This window comes from Dermochelys coriacea, chromosome 9 (assembly GCF_009764565.3).
Source record: "Dermochelys coriacea isolate rDerCor1 chromosome 9, rDerCor1.pri.v4, whole genome shotgun sequence".
In the NCBI taxonomy this organism is placed as follows: domain Eukaryota; kingdom Metazoa; phylum Chordata; order Testudines; family Dermochelyidae; genus Dermochelys; species Dermochelys coriacea.
In genome coordinates, this window is record NC_050076.1 from 43,797,733 (window position 1) to 43,813,316 (window position 15,584).

General features: G+C 41.6%; 1 long non-coding RNA gene across 1 annotated transcript in view; it reads right to left on the reverse strand.

The window, feature by feature from the left end:
* Positions 1–1,128, reverse strand: part of LOC122455891 — a 106,813-nt gene extending 105,685 nt beyond the window's left edge. Inside the window, exon 1 of the long non-coding RNA XR_006274399.1 lies at positions 100–1,128. This is a non-coding gene — a long non-coding RNA (uncharacterized LOC122455891). The remainder of the gene's footprint in view (positions 1–99) is intronic.
* Positions 1,129–15,584: the final 14,456 nt, after the last annotated feature.

Consider the following 15,584-nt stretch of genomic DNA (forward strand, 5'->3'; position numbering starts at 1 on the left):
GGGCTCCTGCAGTGTTCCATTCCGCAGGCCTCCTTCACCCCTACTAAGCTCCTCCAGAATCATCCTCTGCCCCTGGCTGAAACAGATATTCCCCTTTACCTAGGGATTGCCTCAAGAAACTTCCAGTTGGTGGAGTTCCCCAGCTCCGGTCAGTCCTGAACTATCAGCTCTGCCCAATTCTTCCTCTGGGCCAGATCTTCTTCCCCTCCAAGAAACTCCCAACTTGTACTCTCTCAGGGGAAATCAAGAGAAGCTCATACAGCTTGCTCCAGAGAACTCTCACCTCCAGCTTCCTGCCTCTTCTTCCTCCTTGTCCTAACACAGTTTAGGTTTTCAGACACAAGGTACCTGCTATAAGGCAGCTAATTAGCCACAGGTGAACTGGACCAACTCTCTTAAATGGGCCAATCACCCTGTGACAGTTGTAATGCACCATTCAACCCTGTCCCCAACCTTGGTGGGGGAGGAGAAGAAGACAACAACAGGAAATATTCCACAGTGAAGCAACTGAGAGTTTTTCAGTGCACATAAGGGTAATTTAATATTTCAGAATTCACCCATCTCTAGTTTATAGGGAGCAGACTTTAGAGTGCTATTAGTAGGAATTACTTTAGAAACTATGGAGAAGGTCAGCATTTGGAGCTGTAATGTAGCATAAAAACACTTTGATGAAAAATGGCTCTTTTGACCAAATGAAAATTCTCCAACAAAATTTTCCTGTTGGTTGAAACTGATTTTTTTAAATGAAAACCAGAATTTCACAGAGAACTAAAGACTTTAAAAAATCCTATTAAAATGATCATTTTTCAACAATCTGGTGATATGTTTTGAGTAATTGTTTGTTTAATAAATAGGTACTAACTGCCTTAACTCTCACTTCATAGACAAATTCTAATCTCCAATGCACTCCATTTTTTGCCAAACATCTGAAAAATCCACTTCATAACAGATGCTTGATTAACAAAAAGTCTGTCTGGAAGGCTTAACTCCAGCAAACTACCTAATTTCCCTTTTATCCCCCCAATAAGATTCAATTAGACAGACAATCTTGCTCTGATGTTCAGTTAACAGAAGCCCCACCATATTTTCAATAAACCAGCCATAGGCTAGTACGATTGATTTGCCAATACCATTAGCAGGTTCTGGCAGCCTTTTAGATCATGGTTGAATTAATGCATTTTGCTTATGATTACATAGTCATTATAATAAAGCCTACTAAGCTAGTAGCCATGAGATCTCCCATCTGAGGAATATAGCTCTTTAGTCAGGAGGGGATGAAATGAATTAGGTTGTAATAGGCAGATATACAATACAGAAATTCCTACATGCCTTTAGATTATTACACTGCACAAGCCTATGGGAGTTGACTGTCTCACTCAACATGATCGCTCTTCGTCAGACTTGTAATTCAATAGATGATGAACATTTCTGAAAAAAATGAAGGCTTTTCCAACTAACAAAATCTTAATGGGACAACGGGACATTGTAATTTAAAGGTCTTTGTGAGGTAAAATAATGGAATATTCTGTATAGTCATCATAGGAATTAGTTGTAGTAATTTCCTTCAATACTTCAACCCCTCAACTGCAGCAACTCCAGCTTTGATGCCCCTTTCCGCATCCTCCCCTGCACCTTTTCCCATGCATATGTATGGAGCATGTATGATGTGATGACTTCAAGGTCCCTTGTAGCCCTTCATTTCTATGATTCTATGTTGGCCAAGCCACTTCCCTCTCTTTATTTAAACTCCTCCTTGTAAATCACTTCTGCTGTTTGTCAACAAGAAAATAGTGAACTATGCAAAATATCAGTTATATTTAACAGAAACCCATTGTGTGCAAATTCCATATCAAAGTCATGGCATGATCTTGGTCTTATCTTTGTTCCTCCCTGGCCTTCTGCCATGTTTCTCACCCTCCCGTTGCATTACTTCTGAAACTAAATTGGAAGCTCTTTGAGTAGGGACTCTATCTTTCTATAAATAACTAACAGCCTAGAACACTACAGAGCTCTGGAAAAGAGGATAATCCGAACAATCTAGCTGTGCACAAAGATGGCCTAAGATAAGCATTTTCTTTACTTGCTTCCCTTATCCACCCTCTTCTGATCCTTCGTATTGCTTGTTATACTCACTACTGCATCATGGCTTAGTTGATCCTACAACATCTTGCACACAACCGATGGTTGCACTTGTGCAGAACCCATGGTATCTGGGGGTTCAGTATAGGCACAGCAGTCCACCTATGTGTTGGGATGGGTGCCCTAGATTGTAAACTGTTCAAGGCAATAAATGGTTTTGTACATTCCCTAGCATAATAGGGTCCTGATCTCTGCTGGGGCCTCTGATGGCTACTGTAAAGAAAAAAAAACCCACCAGTTGAATCACACCCACCCAATGTGTTTTGCATTATTGTTCTAGGAAATTAAGTGCTGTACCCAAAGGAGGGCCCAGGAGTACCATCGGGTGAAATGTTTTACACAGAATAGGATGGTGTGAGTAAATAATATTCTCATTCATTGTTTATGTTTTGTTAGTTTTACAGGTGCTTTTGTGCACTTCTGAAATGCGATAAGACATCTTCCACCACCAGCAACAAGTTTTCTTCAAAGTCCACCCGAGTGTGCCGCACTACACCAAGGGTACAGGACAACAACTTCACATTTGTTGCTGCATCTGCAGGATCACCATCCTCAGAACAGCAGGAGGCCACTGTTAGCTTGCAGAATCCAGAGCCAACCATGAACAATGGCCCAAGGGCAAAACGAGAAGTGCTACTTGTAGCTCACTATAGCGCTTAATCAAGGAAAACACAGACTTATACTACATGATTTGGGCGGTGTTGGTGGACAGGAGAAACAACTGTCAACTGGTTTTGTTAGTTTAAATCCATAGGTAAGGATGGACATGAAGCTTAGTGTAATAAGCTGAGGTCATAGTGTTGCACCTGCTGAAAATCTCCCTACCACTTAAAGTGATGTATGTTCAATCCACCAACAAGCTGTTGCTGTCATTCCTGAAGATCCTGGTAAATGGAATTTCAGAATCTTTTGGCGGGGGTGTTAATTAAACAAGGGTCTCCTCTTAAAATGTGTGTGTGTTGAGGGATAAATTAAAAAAACCCACAACACTTAAACACATTCTAAAGATTTTTGTTATGCTAGAAAGAGGTCTGATGCCTCTTATTGTACCCATTATAAGTGCCAGGTGTTCCATCCTGGAATTTGTCAGGATATTTCATCACTGAATAGAAGCCCAGCAAATGAGTAACTTATTCTCCACTGGCATGCAACATCAGCAGTATTACAGAGCCTTTTCTCAAATTATGTAAATACGTGCTTTGGATTATACTGTATCTTAAACTCACTTAACTCTTCAATACAAGCCTGCATACATTATAATAAATTTTTAATATCTTGAGCCACTCAGAAATTAAGCTATACATATTGGACATTTGCCAAAGGTTAATTCTTGCAAGATAAACTATTAAAAATAATACACATTTTTAGGATTCATGAAGGATTCTGATTTTGGGAGAAGAGGGAAAGTTAAGCTATAATTATTGTGGAGATATCTGGTAGAGATCTATTCACTTGCTTAAGCAAACGAGGCAGCAAAGAGATCTATCTTGCCTCTTTCCAGAGCCATGGATCTATAAATAAATTCAAAATAGTGTAACTGAGCACATGAGTTCAGAAGAGCATCCTTATTCAGAGCATGAAGACGATTGATCCAGCAGATTATTGCACTGATGCCTGGACCTATGAAGATTAAGCTCTTTTATGGAGACCATATTCTTGGCTTTTCAGGGTGGGAGGAGGATGCACACCAACTATGTCTTCAACCATTCAGTGTAATTTGATCTACAAAGAGGCACAAGTGTTGACATATTCCAGTGGAAGAAGTTAGTCATCCCAGTCCACAGTCACAAATACGTTGAAGAGTTGCCTTGTTAGTCATCAGTATATAAGTGGGCTTATGCCTCTATTTTACCTGGAGGTTTCTGGTTTTTCATAAGCTAGCCAATGAACTTCTTTCAGGACACTTAAGTGTCCCATTTTGGCGGTTTCAAACGCTTGGATTTTTATAAGTCGAAAGTGTTCAAAACATATTGCTATACAAAGAAGAGTTTGCTCATTATTTATCAGGAACAAACAGTCCAGTGTTCACTGTAATGTGAAGAGTTGAAAGTGCAGACACTCAAAAATGCTCTATTTCTCAAAGTGAAAATTAATGACACTTAACATTTTGAATGAGTTTCAGGAAACTTATGCTACTGGAAAAAAAATCCTCAACTTTGAGGAATGTGCACATCACTGTTAAGTTAGAGAGTGGGAGTCACCAGTACACTTTTAAACAGATATATATTTGTATGAATATTTCAGGACCCATGAGAGGCTAGAGCATCAGCTGGTGTAAAATGATACTTGTAGACTCGGTATTTCCAAACCCATGCTTGAGCATCCACACTGCATTATAAACCTGGATTTACAATTGCTGGAACCAGGTCTTACAGCTGTGCTAACACATCTATGCTGCACTATACAAACCTTCTGACTTGGGGTCTGTGGCTTGAGCTGCATCCACACTGCAAAGTGACAGGGCTTGGATCAGAGTCACAGCAGGACTCAGGCTCTGACCCACCCACTCACCTTAGTAGGGTCCTAGGACCCAGATCCCAAGTGCTTGCTGACCCAAGTCAGACTAATTGGTGTGTGGACAGAAGAGGGGTTTGGGCTTAAACCTGTATCAAACCTTGGGCTTAGTATGCAGTGTAGACATACCCTATAGGAAAGCAGGAAATACCATGTTGTGGATCTTCCTCCTAATCCGTTTTCTGTAATGTAACTGACCTCTAGCATACTCTACAGGCAGATGAAAGTGGCATTCAGAAGCTGGTGTAAGTCAGTGTGGCCAGACCGACTTCAGTGCACCAATGCCAGTTTCCACATGCATGGCCCAGACTACATCTCCCAGGATGCACAATGGCAATTCAGCCAGAGGGAAGACAATGCATCACGGAAGTAATAGTATGGCCAGGGAACCCAGCCCATAGAGAATGGAGAAAAATGAGACACCTAAACCACAACTCCCATGAGACACTATCACAGCTCAGGCAGTTCAGTGCTGAAGTGTCCCAAACCAAAGTGTTTAGATTTGGGCCAACCCAAAACAAACATTTTGTTTCTATTTTCCTATAAAAATTTTGAAAAAATTCACAGCCAATAAAGTTTTCTTGTGGAAAGTTTTGATTTTGGAAGCTATTTTCCACTGAAAAAACATGAGTGGAAAATTCCTATCCAGCTCTACTCAAAAAAGGTTCAGGGATTCATTTTGGAAAGGCAACTAAAGACTTGGGCCTGATGATCCCATTAGTTGCACGCTTTGAAGTCAATGGGAGATGCATCACTGGCCTTCAGATACTCATCTGAACTTTATCCAGACAATCCCAAGCTTCTTGTTCCTGCAAAACTTGGCAGAAACTTTCAAGAGAAGTATCTCTCATGGTACTTCAGAAATTCCATGTATTATCGCAGACAGAATCAGGAAGTACCAAGAAACACAGAAATAAGTATAATTAGGAAAGAATTACACACATTTTTTATCTTTAAAAGTGGTTAAGATGGGTTCATTTCAAGTTGTCCCTTTTAAATCTTTCTTTATCCATAACAGTATACTCATCCCTAGCTGGGCTAGAAACTCAAGAGATCCTCTACCATCAAATTTCAATTGTTGCTTAGAAGAAAGAAGCTAAATATGCACTTCATGTCTGCCCTGGAAGTATAGACATTGAGCACCAGAATATTATAACAATCAAGTACTATTTTTTCAGATAATTCTAAATATTGAATGTACTACTTGGGAAAAGTACAAACTGACAACAATGAAAAATGAATTTTATTTAAAATACATGGCATGGAAATCAGTGCCAACTTCCCCAAACCACCTCTAGCCTTGGCACAGAGGGAACAACTCCAGGGAAGAAAAGTTGTTTGTTCTCCAAGTCCATTTAATCGTTGGGCCTCTTTGCTGAGCCTGCCAACAAGTGAGTCAACGAGCACCAACTGCGAATGTAATTTTATTGTGATGTGCTCACTTGCCTCTTAGGAAATTGAGTGAAACTGTCAACTCAGTTCAAATACGGCAGGCCAACAAACAGCCATCAGATAGCAACGACTTACAGCTCCTATCAGCCTCAGCTGCGGGGAGTAACGTCATCCCTTGTTAACTTTGCCATGAGCCCACCATTCTCCCAGGCAGAAATAATGTTTTTTCAGTTCAGTTGTTTTTTGCACAAAGTTCATCATAGAAGCCAGCATTCTTCTTATGTTTGGTGCATTATTAAGATGCATGAGAGTTAAAGAATCAGCTTCAAATTTCTCCTTCTCCCACTACCCTTTAGGTTGACATAATTCGCTATGTATTTTCAATTTTTCAAGCTATCAGAGAAGTGTCACAATTGATTTCCTCAGTCTCCCGCGATACACAATGCAAAAGACTGTTACTTGTAATGAGGTTTTAGGCTCCTGATGGAAGTCAGAAATACAGCAAACATGTTGAATTGCATAAGATCATGAAAGCCTGGTGGTGTAATGTTGATGGCAGGGTAAGCAAGCTTCTGACAGAAAATGAATATCGCACAGAAGCAGGTTTGTTCCAGTGCTCATGCTGTTACAGGTGATACAGCATGGATGTGTGGAGTAGCATGTCAGTACAGTTCTGAGAATATTAACAAACAGGTGATTATTTGGGAAACTTTAAACATGGACAAAATACAATACAATGTTACTTTATAGTTCAGATGGTTTAATCTGTATGCCTCCATTTTTTATTCACCAATTTAAATATATAGGCCTGTACAAAAGTCACCCTTTCAAGTTATATCACATTTTTCCTGATCTTGAGGGTAGAATGTAAACTAAAGTTTCATTGTAACTATTTAAGTGTATTCTTGTTACCCTTGTTATTGCGAGCCTTCTTGTTATGTGTATAACGACACAAACCGCAATTACATTTCTTTTATAATTTATTGTTCTTGGATCAGAATATCAGTAACTATTTGAATGATGCCTGGTATTTTTAAACAGAATTGGAGCCAACAAAATAAGAAGGCTTAAAGTAGAAGAAGTCTAAGTGGGGAAAAAGTCAAAAGCAAACTGTTAGTTAATACGTGTGCACACTGATAATGAATAGTGTATGTTAATTGCCAATACTGCTCATGTTTTAAAGGGTATTTTGTCGTTTTTAGATTGCAATTCTCTTCATTAAGTTTTCCATGCACCTCTTTCCTTTGCGTGAACTTTTGTCTATAAGTGGTTTTTATTAAGTATCAAGTGTGTTTCTGCTTAGCTATTGACTTTGTTATTCCATACTCGTGATGGCTTTTGCATACATATGACTATGAGCTCTGTACTTCCTGTGACTCCATCATTTCTTCTCGCATTCTGACCGTTCAGTTTCAGTGTATGTTCTCGAGCTGTTAAAAATGTTAACTTGTGTTTTAATTTTTAACAGAAATTGCTAATTAAGCAGGAAATTTGTTCATCCTATGTCAAATTCACGCAATTGTTAAGACTCACATTGACAGCTGAGATTTTCAGAACCATGTTATGCGTTTGGACATATGGGATAGGATTTTAATAAAACAACTAAAAGGTTCAACTCCCATTGAAAATTGGACTAACTCTCTTAGGATGCCATTTTCAGAAGTGACTTAGTTCCCATTAAAGTTAAGATGTTCCAAAGCCTTGGAACATCTCAGCTGATGTTTCTATTTAGACAAACTATATTGTACATACACCAGGAATTCCGTATGCCATTTCAAAAGGTTGCATATCTAAAGATTCTACAGCAAGTGGCTGATGGAAGTGATGTGTTTTGGGGATCCAGTACACTGAAACTACAAGTAAACCTTTTTTTTTTTTTTTTTTGATCAGCACTGTTAGCCTCATTTATGTATGAGCCTCCCTCCCCAGTATAACTTGTCCATAGGTTATACACTGCTCATAAGTGAGAATTTCTGCAAACTGATGGGGGGAAGGGGAAATTGCAACTGTTGTTGAGTATAGGATGACCAAAAATACACTCTCCATTCTAAACAAAAACAAAACAAAATAAAACCTTTGACCTTTTTTTGAACAGCTCTAGCAGAAAGTAGGTTTAGGAATAGGAAGGTGACATTTGTCCTCACTATCATCTTTATGGAGGCGATACACCTCCAAGTTTTCTAGCAAAGACTGGTTTTGATCTGGTGGGATATGACCCCTTGAAAGTCACACTGCACATGCCCAGGTCAGTTTAATATGAACAATGCTCTTATGCAGAATTTTTGCATTACATTCATTAAACATGTAGCTATGGAAGGCCAAACCGGGTGCCCATACATAAAATCTCAATTCAGCAAATCACAAGTTTGATTTTAAGCATATGCTCAAGTCCAATTTAAGTCAATTTTTAAAGTGTAAACTGACCACATCTGATCTGTAAAAATCAAAATACATTGTATTAACAGAGTGTGGGTCTACTTGGCAAACTGGCCAGTGGTTATACAGTTGGAGAAATGCCTGTTCTGCACGTTTTTGTGGTTGATAAACAAGAGCTACACAGTTAGGGCAAAATCCCACCCAGGGTAGCCCCATTACTCAGGGTATATGGTCCGGGGATCTTTTCAGATAGCCCTTCTGCCACACAAAGGCACTCCAAGGCAGCTGCTGACAGCCCCAGTGGACCCTGGGCTTCTGTTTCCTTGTTCCTATGTCAACCAATGTGTCCAATGGAAAACCCACCAGTCTACCCTCTTCTCTTCCCCAGTCTACAACTGTTATCATCCTTAAATACTTCTGCAGTCTGCCTGCTTCATCTATGTGGATGTCAGACTCCTGGGGCCACAGCAGCTGGAATGCTGGATTTGCTTATCTGTGTTGCTCTATTTCTGCTTATGGGTGTTAGAAAGATAGCCCAGTAGCCTTTCACAAAGTTTTATAACTTGTGTTTCTTACAAGATAAGAGATGCATTGAACATCATGTATTCAACTAAAGTGATGACTAGATCCTACTCCCTTTGAAAGCACAAGCAGTAGAACAGCTCCTATTTTTTGTCAGTGGGAATAGAATTTTGTCCAATATGCAAGATCTCCAAAGTATGCTTTCTTTGTCACTATTTATCTGGTATTAACCTCCTCTTCTCATTTAATAGCTAGCATTAGTGCAGAAACAAAGGGCCACATCACCGTTAGATTCACGTAGACACATGCTAGTGATAAACAGCTGAAGTTCTGCTCACCCAAATGAAGGTAATATATAGCCTAAATGGGAGTTACTGGACTGGAAAGTAGACAATATGTCCTCCTGTACATATGAGCTATTTAAAATATTGGATAGACTGTACATGGACTGTATGTTGAGTAAAATATATTGTACATAGTATGTGTTTTGTCACTTGCAGTAGTTGCCATTTAAAAAAGGGTTTGTATTTATAGTAATCTATCTGGAAGAATGTCAAAGTGCTTTACAAATTATACATGATTATCACATCAGCCACCGCCGAGATGAAATTTGGACAAGTTTACGGCAAGATCACAGAATAGGATGTAATTAATACCTTATCTGAACATGCAGGAGGGTTACACGTAGGCAGATTGAATTACCCAAATAATCTGGCAGGGACATAAAGGCTAACGATCCTAGTGCCACAGGATTTGTAACAACCACAAGCAGTCAGGACCTCAGCTTTCTCTCTCATGTGAAAAATGGCACCTTCAGCAGCAGAGGGCTTTCACACACAATGCTGGGACCTTCCATCATCATATCTGCAGAGCATGTGGCCAGTATGAAGCTCTATAGGTCCTGAGAGCAAGTCTTCCAAGGCATACAGAACCCATCTCTAGAGCACAAGAAGAAGAAACAGGAACAAGCTGCCAGCAAGAAGATTCTCAAACCCTGCTCTGTTCATTCCCTCTGAAGTATCTGGCACTGGTCACCATCAGAGACAGAATACTGAGCTACATGGACCCTTGGGGTGACCCAATATGGCTATTTGTACAGTCTAGCTGAACTCTTTCATTCTTATGCAGAACCATTACTGCTGGTGATGCAGGCCAAGTTATGACCTTGTTTATACATGCACAAGCCAGTGTTCTCAGTGTGCTTGCACAGGTATAACTGATTGAAAAGTTATTAATTTTGTTGCAGATGCTCAAGAAGGACCAGAATCCAGCTCACTTTCCCATAGTTGTGTTGGCTCAGCAGGGCTAATAGAAGAAGAAAGCAGTACAATTTACTAATCTGGTGAGTCTCTCCACAGGCTTAGGGACAAACAGTCAGCCACACCCAACTCTGTTTTAGCCTTCAGCATAGGCTCTTTTAGTCCTCCACCACACAAAACCACAAGAAATATTGAAAAGTAACAAACCATAGCCCTGACCGGAGGGGCACCACAGGTCCTCCATTCCCCCCCACCCCTCATTATCTCAAGGTTCATAGCCCTCCCCTCACAGCTAAAAGATCAACGGGCTGCCTGTCTCACTGAAAGTGGTTGAGTTATCCCTACTCTGACCAATACAGCACTACCCCCCCCCACCACCACCAGCTGGGTCCTTACTTATATCTTCCAGCTGGGAATCAGAACCAATCATTAGCTGCTGCTCAGCTGGATCAGCTAGTTCAACAACTGTCTGTTGGCTTCTCCTTAGGCCTGGGCTTGCTGGTTCCTGGCTCTGCAGGCCCTGAAAGGGGTAGACTGCCTTGGTCCAATGTCTCTATAGTAAGCAGACAGAATGCTGTACACACAAAGCTAGTAGGACCCATGCACAAGAAGCTTTTATTACATAATCCCTTTCCAGAACAGAACTGTATTTTTAGTGTCACTGATGCTTACTTAAGATTTCTAATTTTAGGCCTGGGTGCACAAAGAAGTTAGGTGCTGTCACTTACCTTTCAGGCACTAATCACTAATCTCCAGAACACACTGCAATTCACAAAGCCTGAGTTAGGTGCCTAGACTCCCTGTACAGTGACTGGGGAAAGATAGTGCCTCAGACTATGATTCACACAAGCCAGTGATTAGGGCACTCACCTGGATGGGGAGGCCCCACCACCTGTAGGGAGACAGGATTTGAATAGGTATCTACCCACCACTCGGGAATGCTCCAGCTATTGGGCTATAGGATATTCTCGATCTCCCCTGTTGAAGTGGTTCCACTCTGGTTCACTAATTACAGTCACTTGGGTTAGAGAGAGAGAATGACAGAGCGTGAGCGCGCACATATGAGAATTGCTTTATAGACTGGTGGTTTGCACCAGTGGTGTAGGCAGCATGAGACATTTGGGTGGGCGGGCAATGACAGGGGCAGGGGTAGGAGAGTTCAGGGGCCTGCTTCCCCCCATCTCCTCCAGCCAATCCCCCTGCTCCAATGATGGTCAATTATTTTGCCACAATGGAACAGCTTCTACTGGAGAGACTGAGGGAGCTACACTTTAGAATAGCCTCTAGCCCAATGGTTAGTGCATGCACCTGAGAGGTGGAAGATCCTAGTCCAAAACCTTTATTCCCTATGGATGGAAGAGGACTTTGAACTAGCCGTCTCTCCATCCCAGGTGAGCACTCTAGATTAAAGTTACAAGGGAAGTCTGGCTGTTTTGAGTGAACTCACCTGAGAGGCCTGCTCCAGTAGGGGGCCTTTGAGCACATCTACAGGAGCTGCCCCACTTATGGCTTAAGCGAACATTTATCATCCCCTGGTTTGTGAATCATTCTGGGGTATTGACCTCTCTTCCAACATAATCTGGGACATAAAGTTTTGTATGCCAATGCTAATAGGTTTTTTTCCAGAATTTTATAGGCATTCTCTGGAATAAAGAGAGATGAGCAGGGAGAATTGCAACCATAAATTTAACAGGACCATTAGCTTTTTGAAGCAGTTAGGTACAATTAATACTGTACAGTCTTTCCATATTGGGTGTGAGCTACATGCCAAATATTGGAAGCCCTTTGTCCATTTGTAGATTATATAGGTATGTAAAGCCCTTTGTTCTTTACATCCCTATATAAAAAGAGAGAGAGAGAGAGAATATAAATATAATTTGCTGTGGGCAATGTCACTGCTATCATCACTGATTTATCATAATCAGGAATCCTGGATTTAAGGTGGATTACTTCCTCCTTATTCCTGCTAACACTGATTTGCTGGGGTCTGCCAAATATAAGATGACAGCATCCCATAGAAGGTTGATTTGTGGGAAACCTCCTCCCACCTTTTACCCTTTAACTTGCAGGCTGTGCATGATCTTCTGCTTGACTGGCTCCATCCTTGCTCTGCAGTTTGAAATACCTGTGATGGAATCCATTTGCTACCCTGCTCATTCCTCCTCAGATAGCCATGGGCTGCATGGCTATAATCCATCAACATCCTGTCGAAATCAGTGGCGTGTGAGGATGGAGCTAGCACATTGTGCAGCACAGCAGGAAATGTCTACCTGGGTGCATTTGGAAATGTCAGCAGCAGTCAACTGGTTAATGTAGTCCATGTTGCTTTGGCAGAGTCAGTAATCCGAGCGTTTTAGTCTGTTTATTAAGAAAAGAATTCCACAAATCTCTCCCCTCTCCTCCATCCAGTAGAGCTAACCAGCCTACCTGTGTTTTGAAAGCTGTGCAGTTTAGCAAAATAAAAGGCCAAGATATAAAAAAAGGACCCACAGTTAGAACCCTAAATCTATGTCTATGCACCTAAACAAGCTGTCTGAGTTCTAAGCACGCAGCATTCATTGACTTCAGTGTGATCCACTCTGTCCTGAAGTCAGCGGCCTTTGTTGGGTGACCTGCACTTTTGAAAAACCCCACTGCTGATTTTTCAGGAGTGCTCAGTGGTGGCTGAGGTCCACTCCTATTGAAGGTGAAGGGAGTTTTACCACCAATTCAATGGCAATGGAGTTGTGCTCAGTGTTGGCCTTTCTTGCGAGACTCCTATCCAAGGTGCTTAGCTATAGCCAATGCCTAGTTTTAGGCACTAATTTTTTAAAGTCTTGAGCAGAGTGTGTCAAAACTTTGGGTAATCCTAGATAGTAATGAGCTGGTTGGAAGGAAGTGAATAACCCTGGCTGAATTACACATTCCCCATAGTTTAATTATAATACTTTGGCCTTTGGCAAGCCCTCTACAGAAGGGTTGAGCTCACCTAGGAGAAACAAGCCAGCACTGAAGTAGAAGACATGAGTGTAGAGTACCCTTGTAGCAAGGAAACATTGATTTCTTTGTATTACTGTTGCCTATTAAGAGTCTTTTCCCGTGCTTCAATTAACAGAGGCTAATTGTATCAGTTCCAGTAAGACAGAAACTCTCTCATTAAGAATCTACCTAAATTTCTCATATGGGTACAATACACAAGTGAATACACAAGTAGAAGGTAAGATTGTCAGTGATGTGCGATGGCACAGATATGACAGGGATACAAAGAAAGACCCCTAGGGAACTTCCACAGGATTTTCAGCTGATGGGCACAGATTTTGCCCAAGTGCAATCTCCATAGAATATTTAGATCACTGGGGCTAGTCTCTTTCTGAAAAAAAAACCTTATTGTAAAATGTACTCTTGACAGTCAGGCCACTTTGTCAGGTGCTTGAACATAAATGTATTTTGGCCAGTGTGCTTGTGACATAGAACAGGTATTTCACCTTCTCTTTATCTCAGAGAGGAAACAAGGCAATTTTTAGCTAATAATTGATTGAAAGGTAAACCTCGGACGTAACATGGAAAGTTATAGTGCACACTGAGCTTCATGGGCTCTACCAGCAGTTGGCACCACATACAGAAATTGCTGGATGAGTACAGAGCTCAGACAGAAGATCAATGGCATATTTTACAGGAAAAGGGAAAAAAAATAAGGGTGGGAAGGAAGCATTAGAACAGGGTGAACTCCAAATGCAGCTGTATCATTTATACCTTATCAGTTATACCTTGCGAGCAAGGCTGCTAAAAGTGTTCCTTACACTCTCCACTGTGCGTTACTTTTAGATTAAATTTAAGGTATCTTTTGTATCCTTTTTATTAAGATCCTCTTCTATGCATAGTGCTTTTCATCCAGACAAATCACAAAGGACATTACAAGCTCTATACACTTGGAGGTGCCAAATCCTATTAGCTTTATGCACAATACTCATCCATAGTGAACAGATATAATTGCAGATATTAAGATATCCAACCATTTAAGCTCAAACTGGTGCCTGCTGAGATGGTCAGAATTTGGGACCCAATTTTGTCCCTCACTTCCCAGCCTGGGATCATACCGCAACCCTCCAAAAAACACTTAACCCCCCCCCCTCCCAAAAGAGAAGCCCTTTACTTTTCTTTACAAGCAGCCTCCTTTGCCAGCCTTTCAGAGTGGCTTTGATGAACTGTGGTTGTCCAGCTCTTCTCTTCCAAAGAGTGTCACTGTGTTATGAGGCCTGATATTAGAGGGGCAGGGAACGACAAGATGATCCCATAGGGTATCTCCCGCAGAAGGAAAAATTCTAGCTTGGTGATGCATCAACAACTTCTTCCAGTTCAAAGACAGCAGAAGAGCAGAAAAGTAGGAAAGGTGTCTGAAGTATTCAGTCCCTATTGACTCTCCAGATTCATCTGCTGCTAGTTCTCGCAGTGAAGTGGAAAGTCCTAATCCTGTACTGGTGGCATGGCTGTCTGTTACCATGGGAATGACTGAGATGTCACAAGTTCAATGTGATTTCACTGCTGGTAAACATGAGGGAAGACAACTTGCTGGAAGGAGCACTGCATTTCCCCCCTCACATACCATTCTAAGGGTATGGCTACGCTACGAAATTAGGTCGATATTATAGAAGTCAATTTTTAGAAATCGATTTTATACAGTCGATTGCGTATGTCCACACTAAGCGCATTAAGTCGGCGGAGTGCATCCTCACTACCGTGGCTAGCATCGACTTACGGAGCAGTGCACTGTGGGTAGCTATCCCACAGTTCCTGCAGTCTCTGCCACCCATTGGAATTCTGGGTTAAGCTCCCAATGCCTGATGGGGCAAAAACATTGTCACGAGTGGTTTTGGGTACATGACGTCACTCGCCCTTCCCTCTGTGAAAGCAACGGCAGACAATCGTTTTGTGCCTTTTTTCCACACAGACGCCATACCACGGCAAGCATGCAGCCCGCTCAGCTCAGCTCACTGCCACTGCCACTGTTGTGTTCTGGGTGCTGCTGGCAGCAGATGGTGCAGTAGGACTGCTAACCGTCATTATACACCGCTTCCGCTGCAACTCTGCTCTGCTGCTATTGTCTCAATAGCGGATTTCTTTATGTTGTCTGTCATGGGCTCCTAGGTACTTGTGTTCTTCCTTGGGAAATGTGCGTGGTGCTAACTATCGTCATCCACCACTTCCGCTGCAACTCTGCTCTCCTGCTCTCATGAATCCACCTCGCAGGTCCTCTCATCGTTCTCTATAAATATCTATTCTCATGGCATCCATCATCAGCCACTGCTTCAACTGCAACTCTGCTCTCCTGCAGATGCCATACCATGGCAAGCATGGAGCCCACTCAGATCATCACAGCAGTTATGAGCATTGTAAAGACCTCAT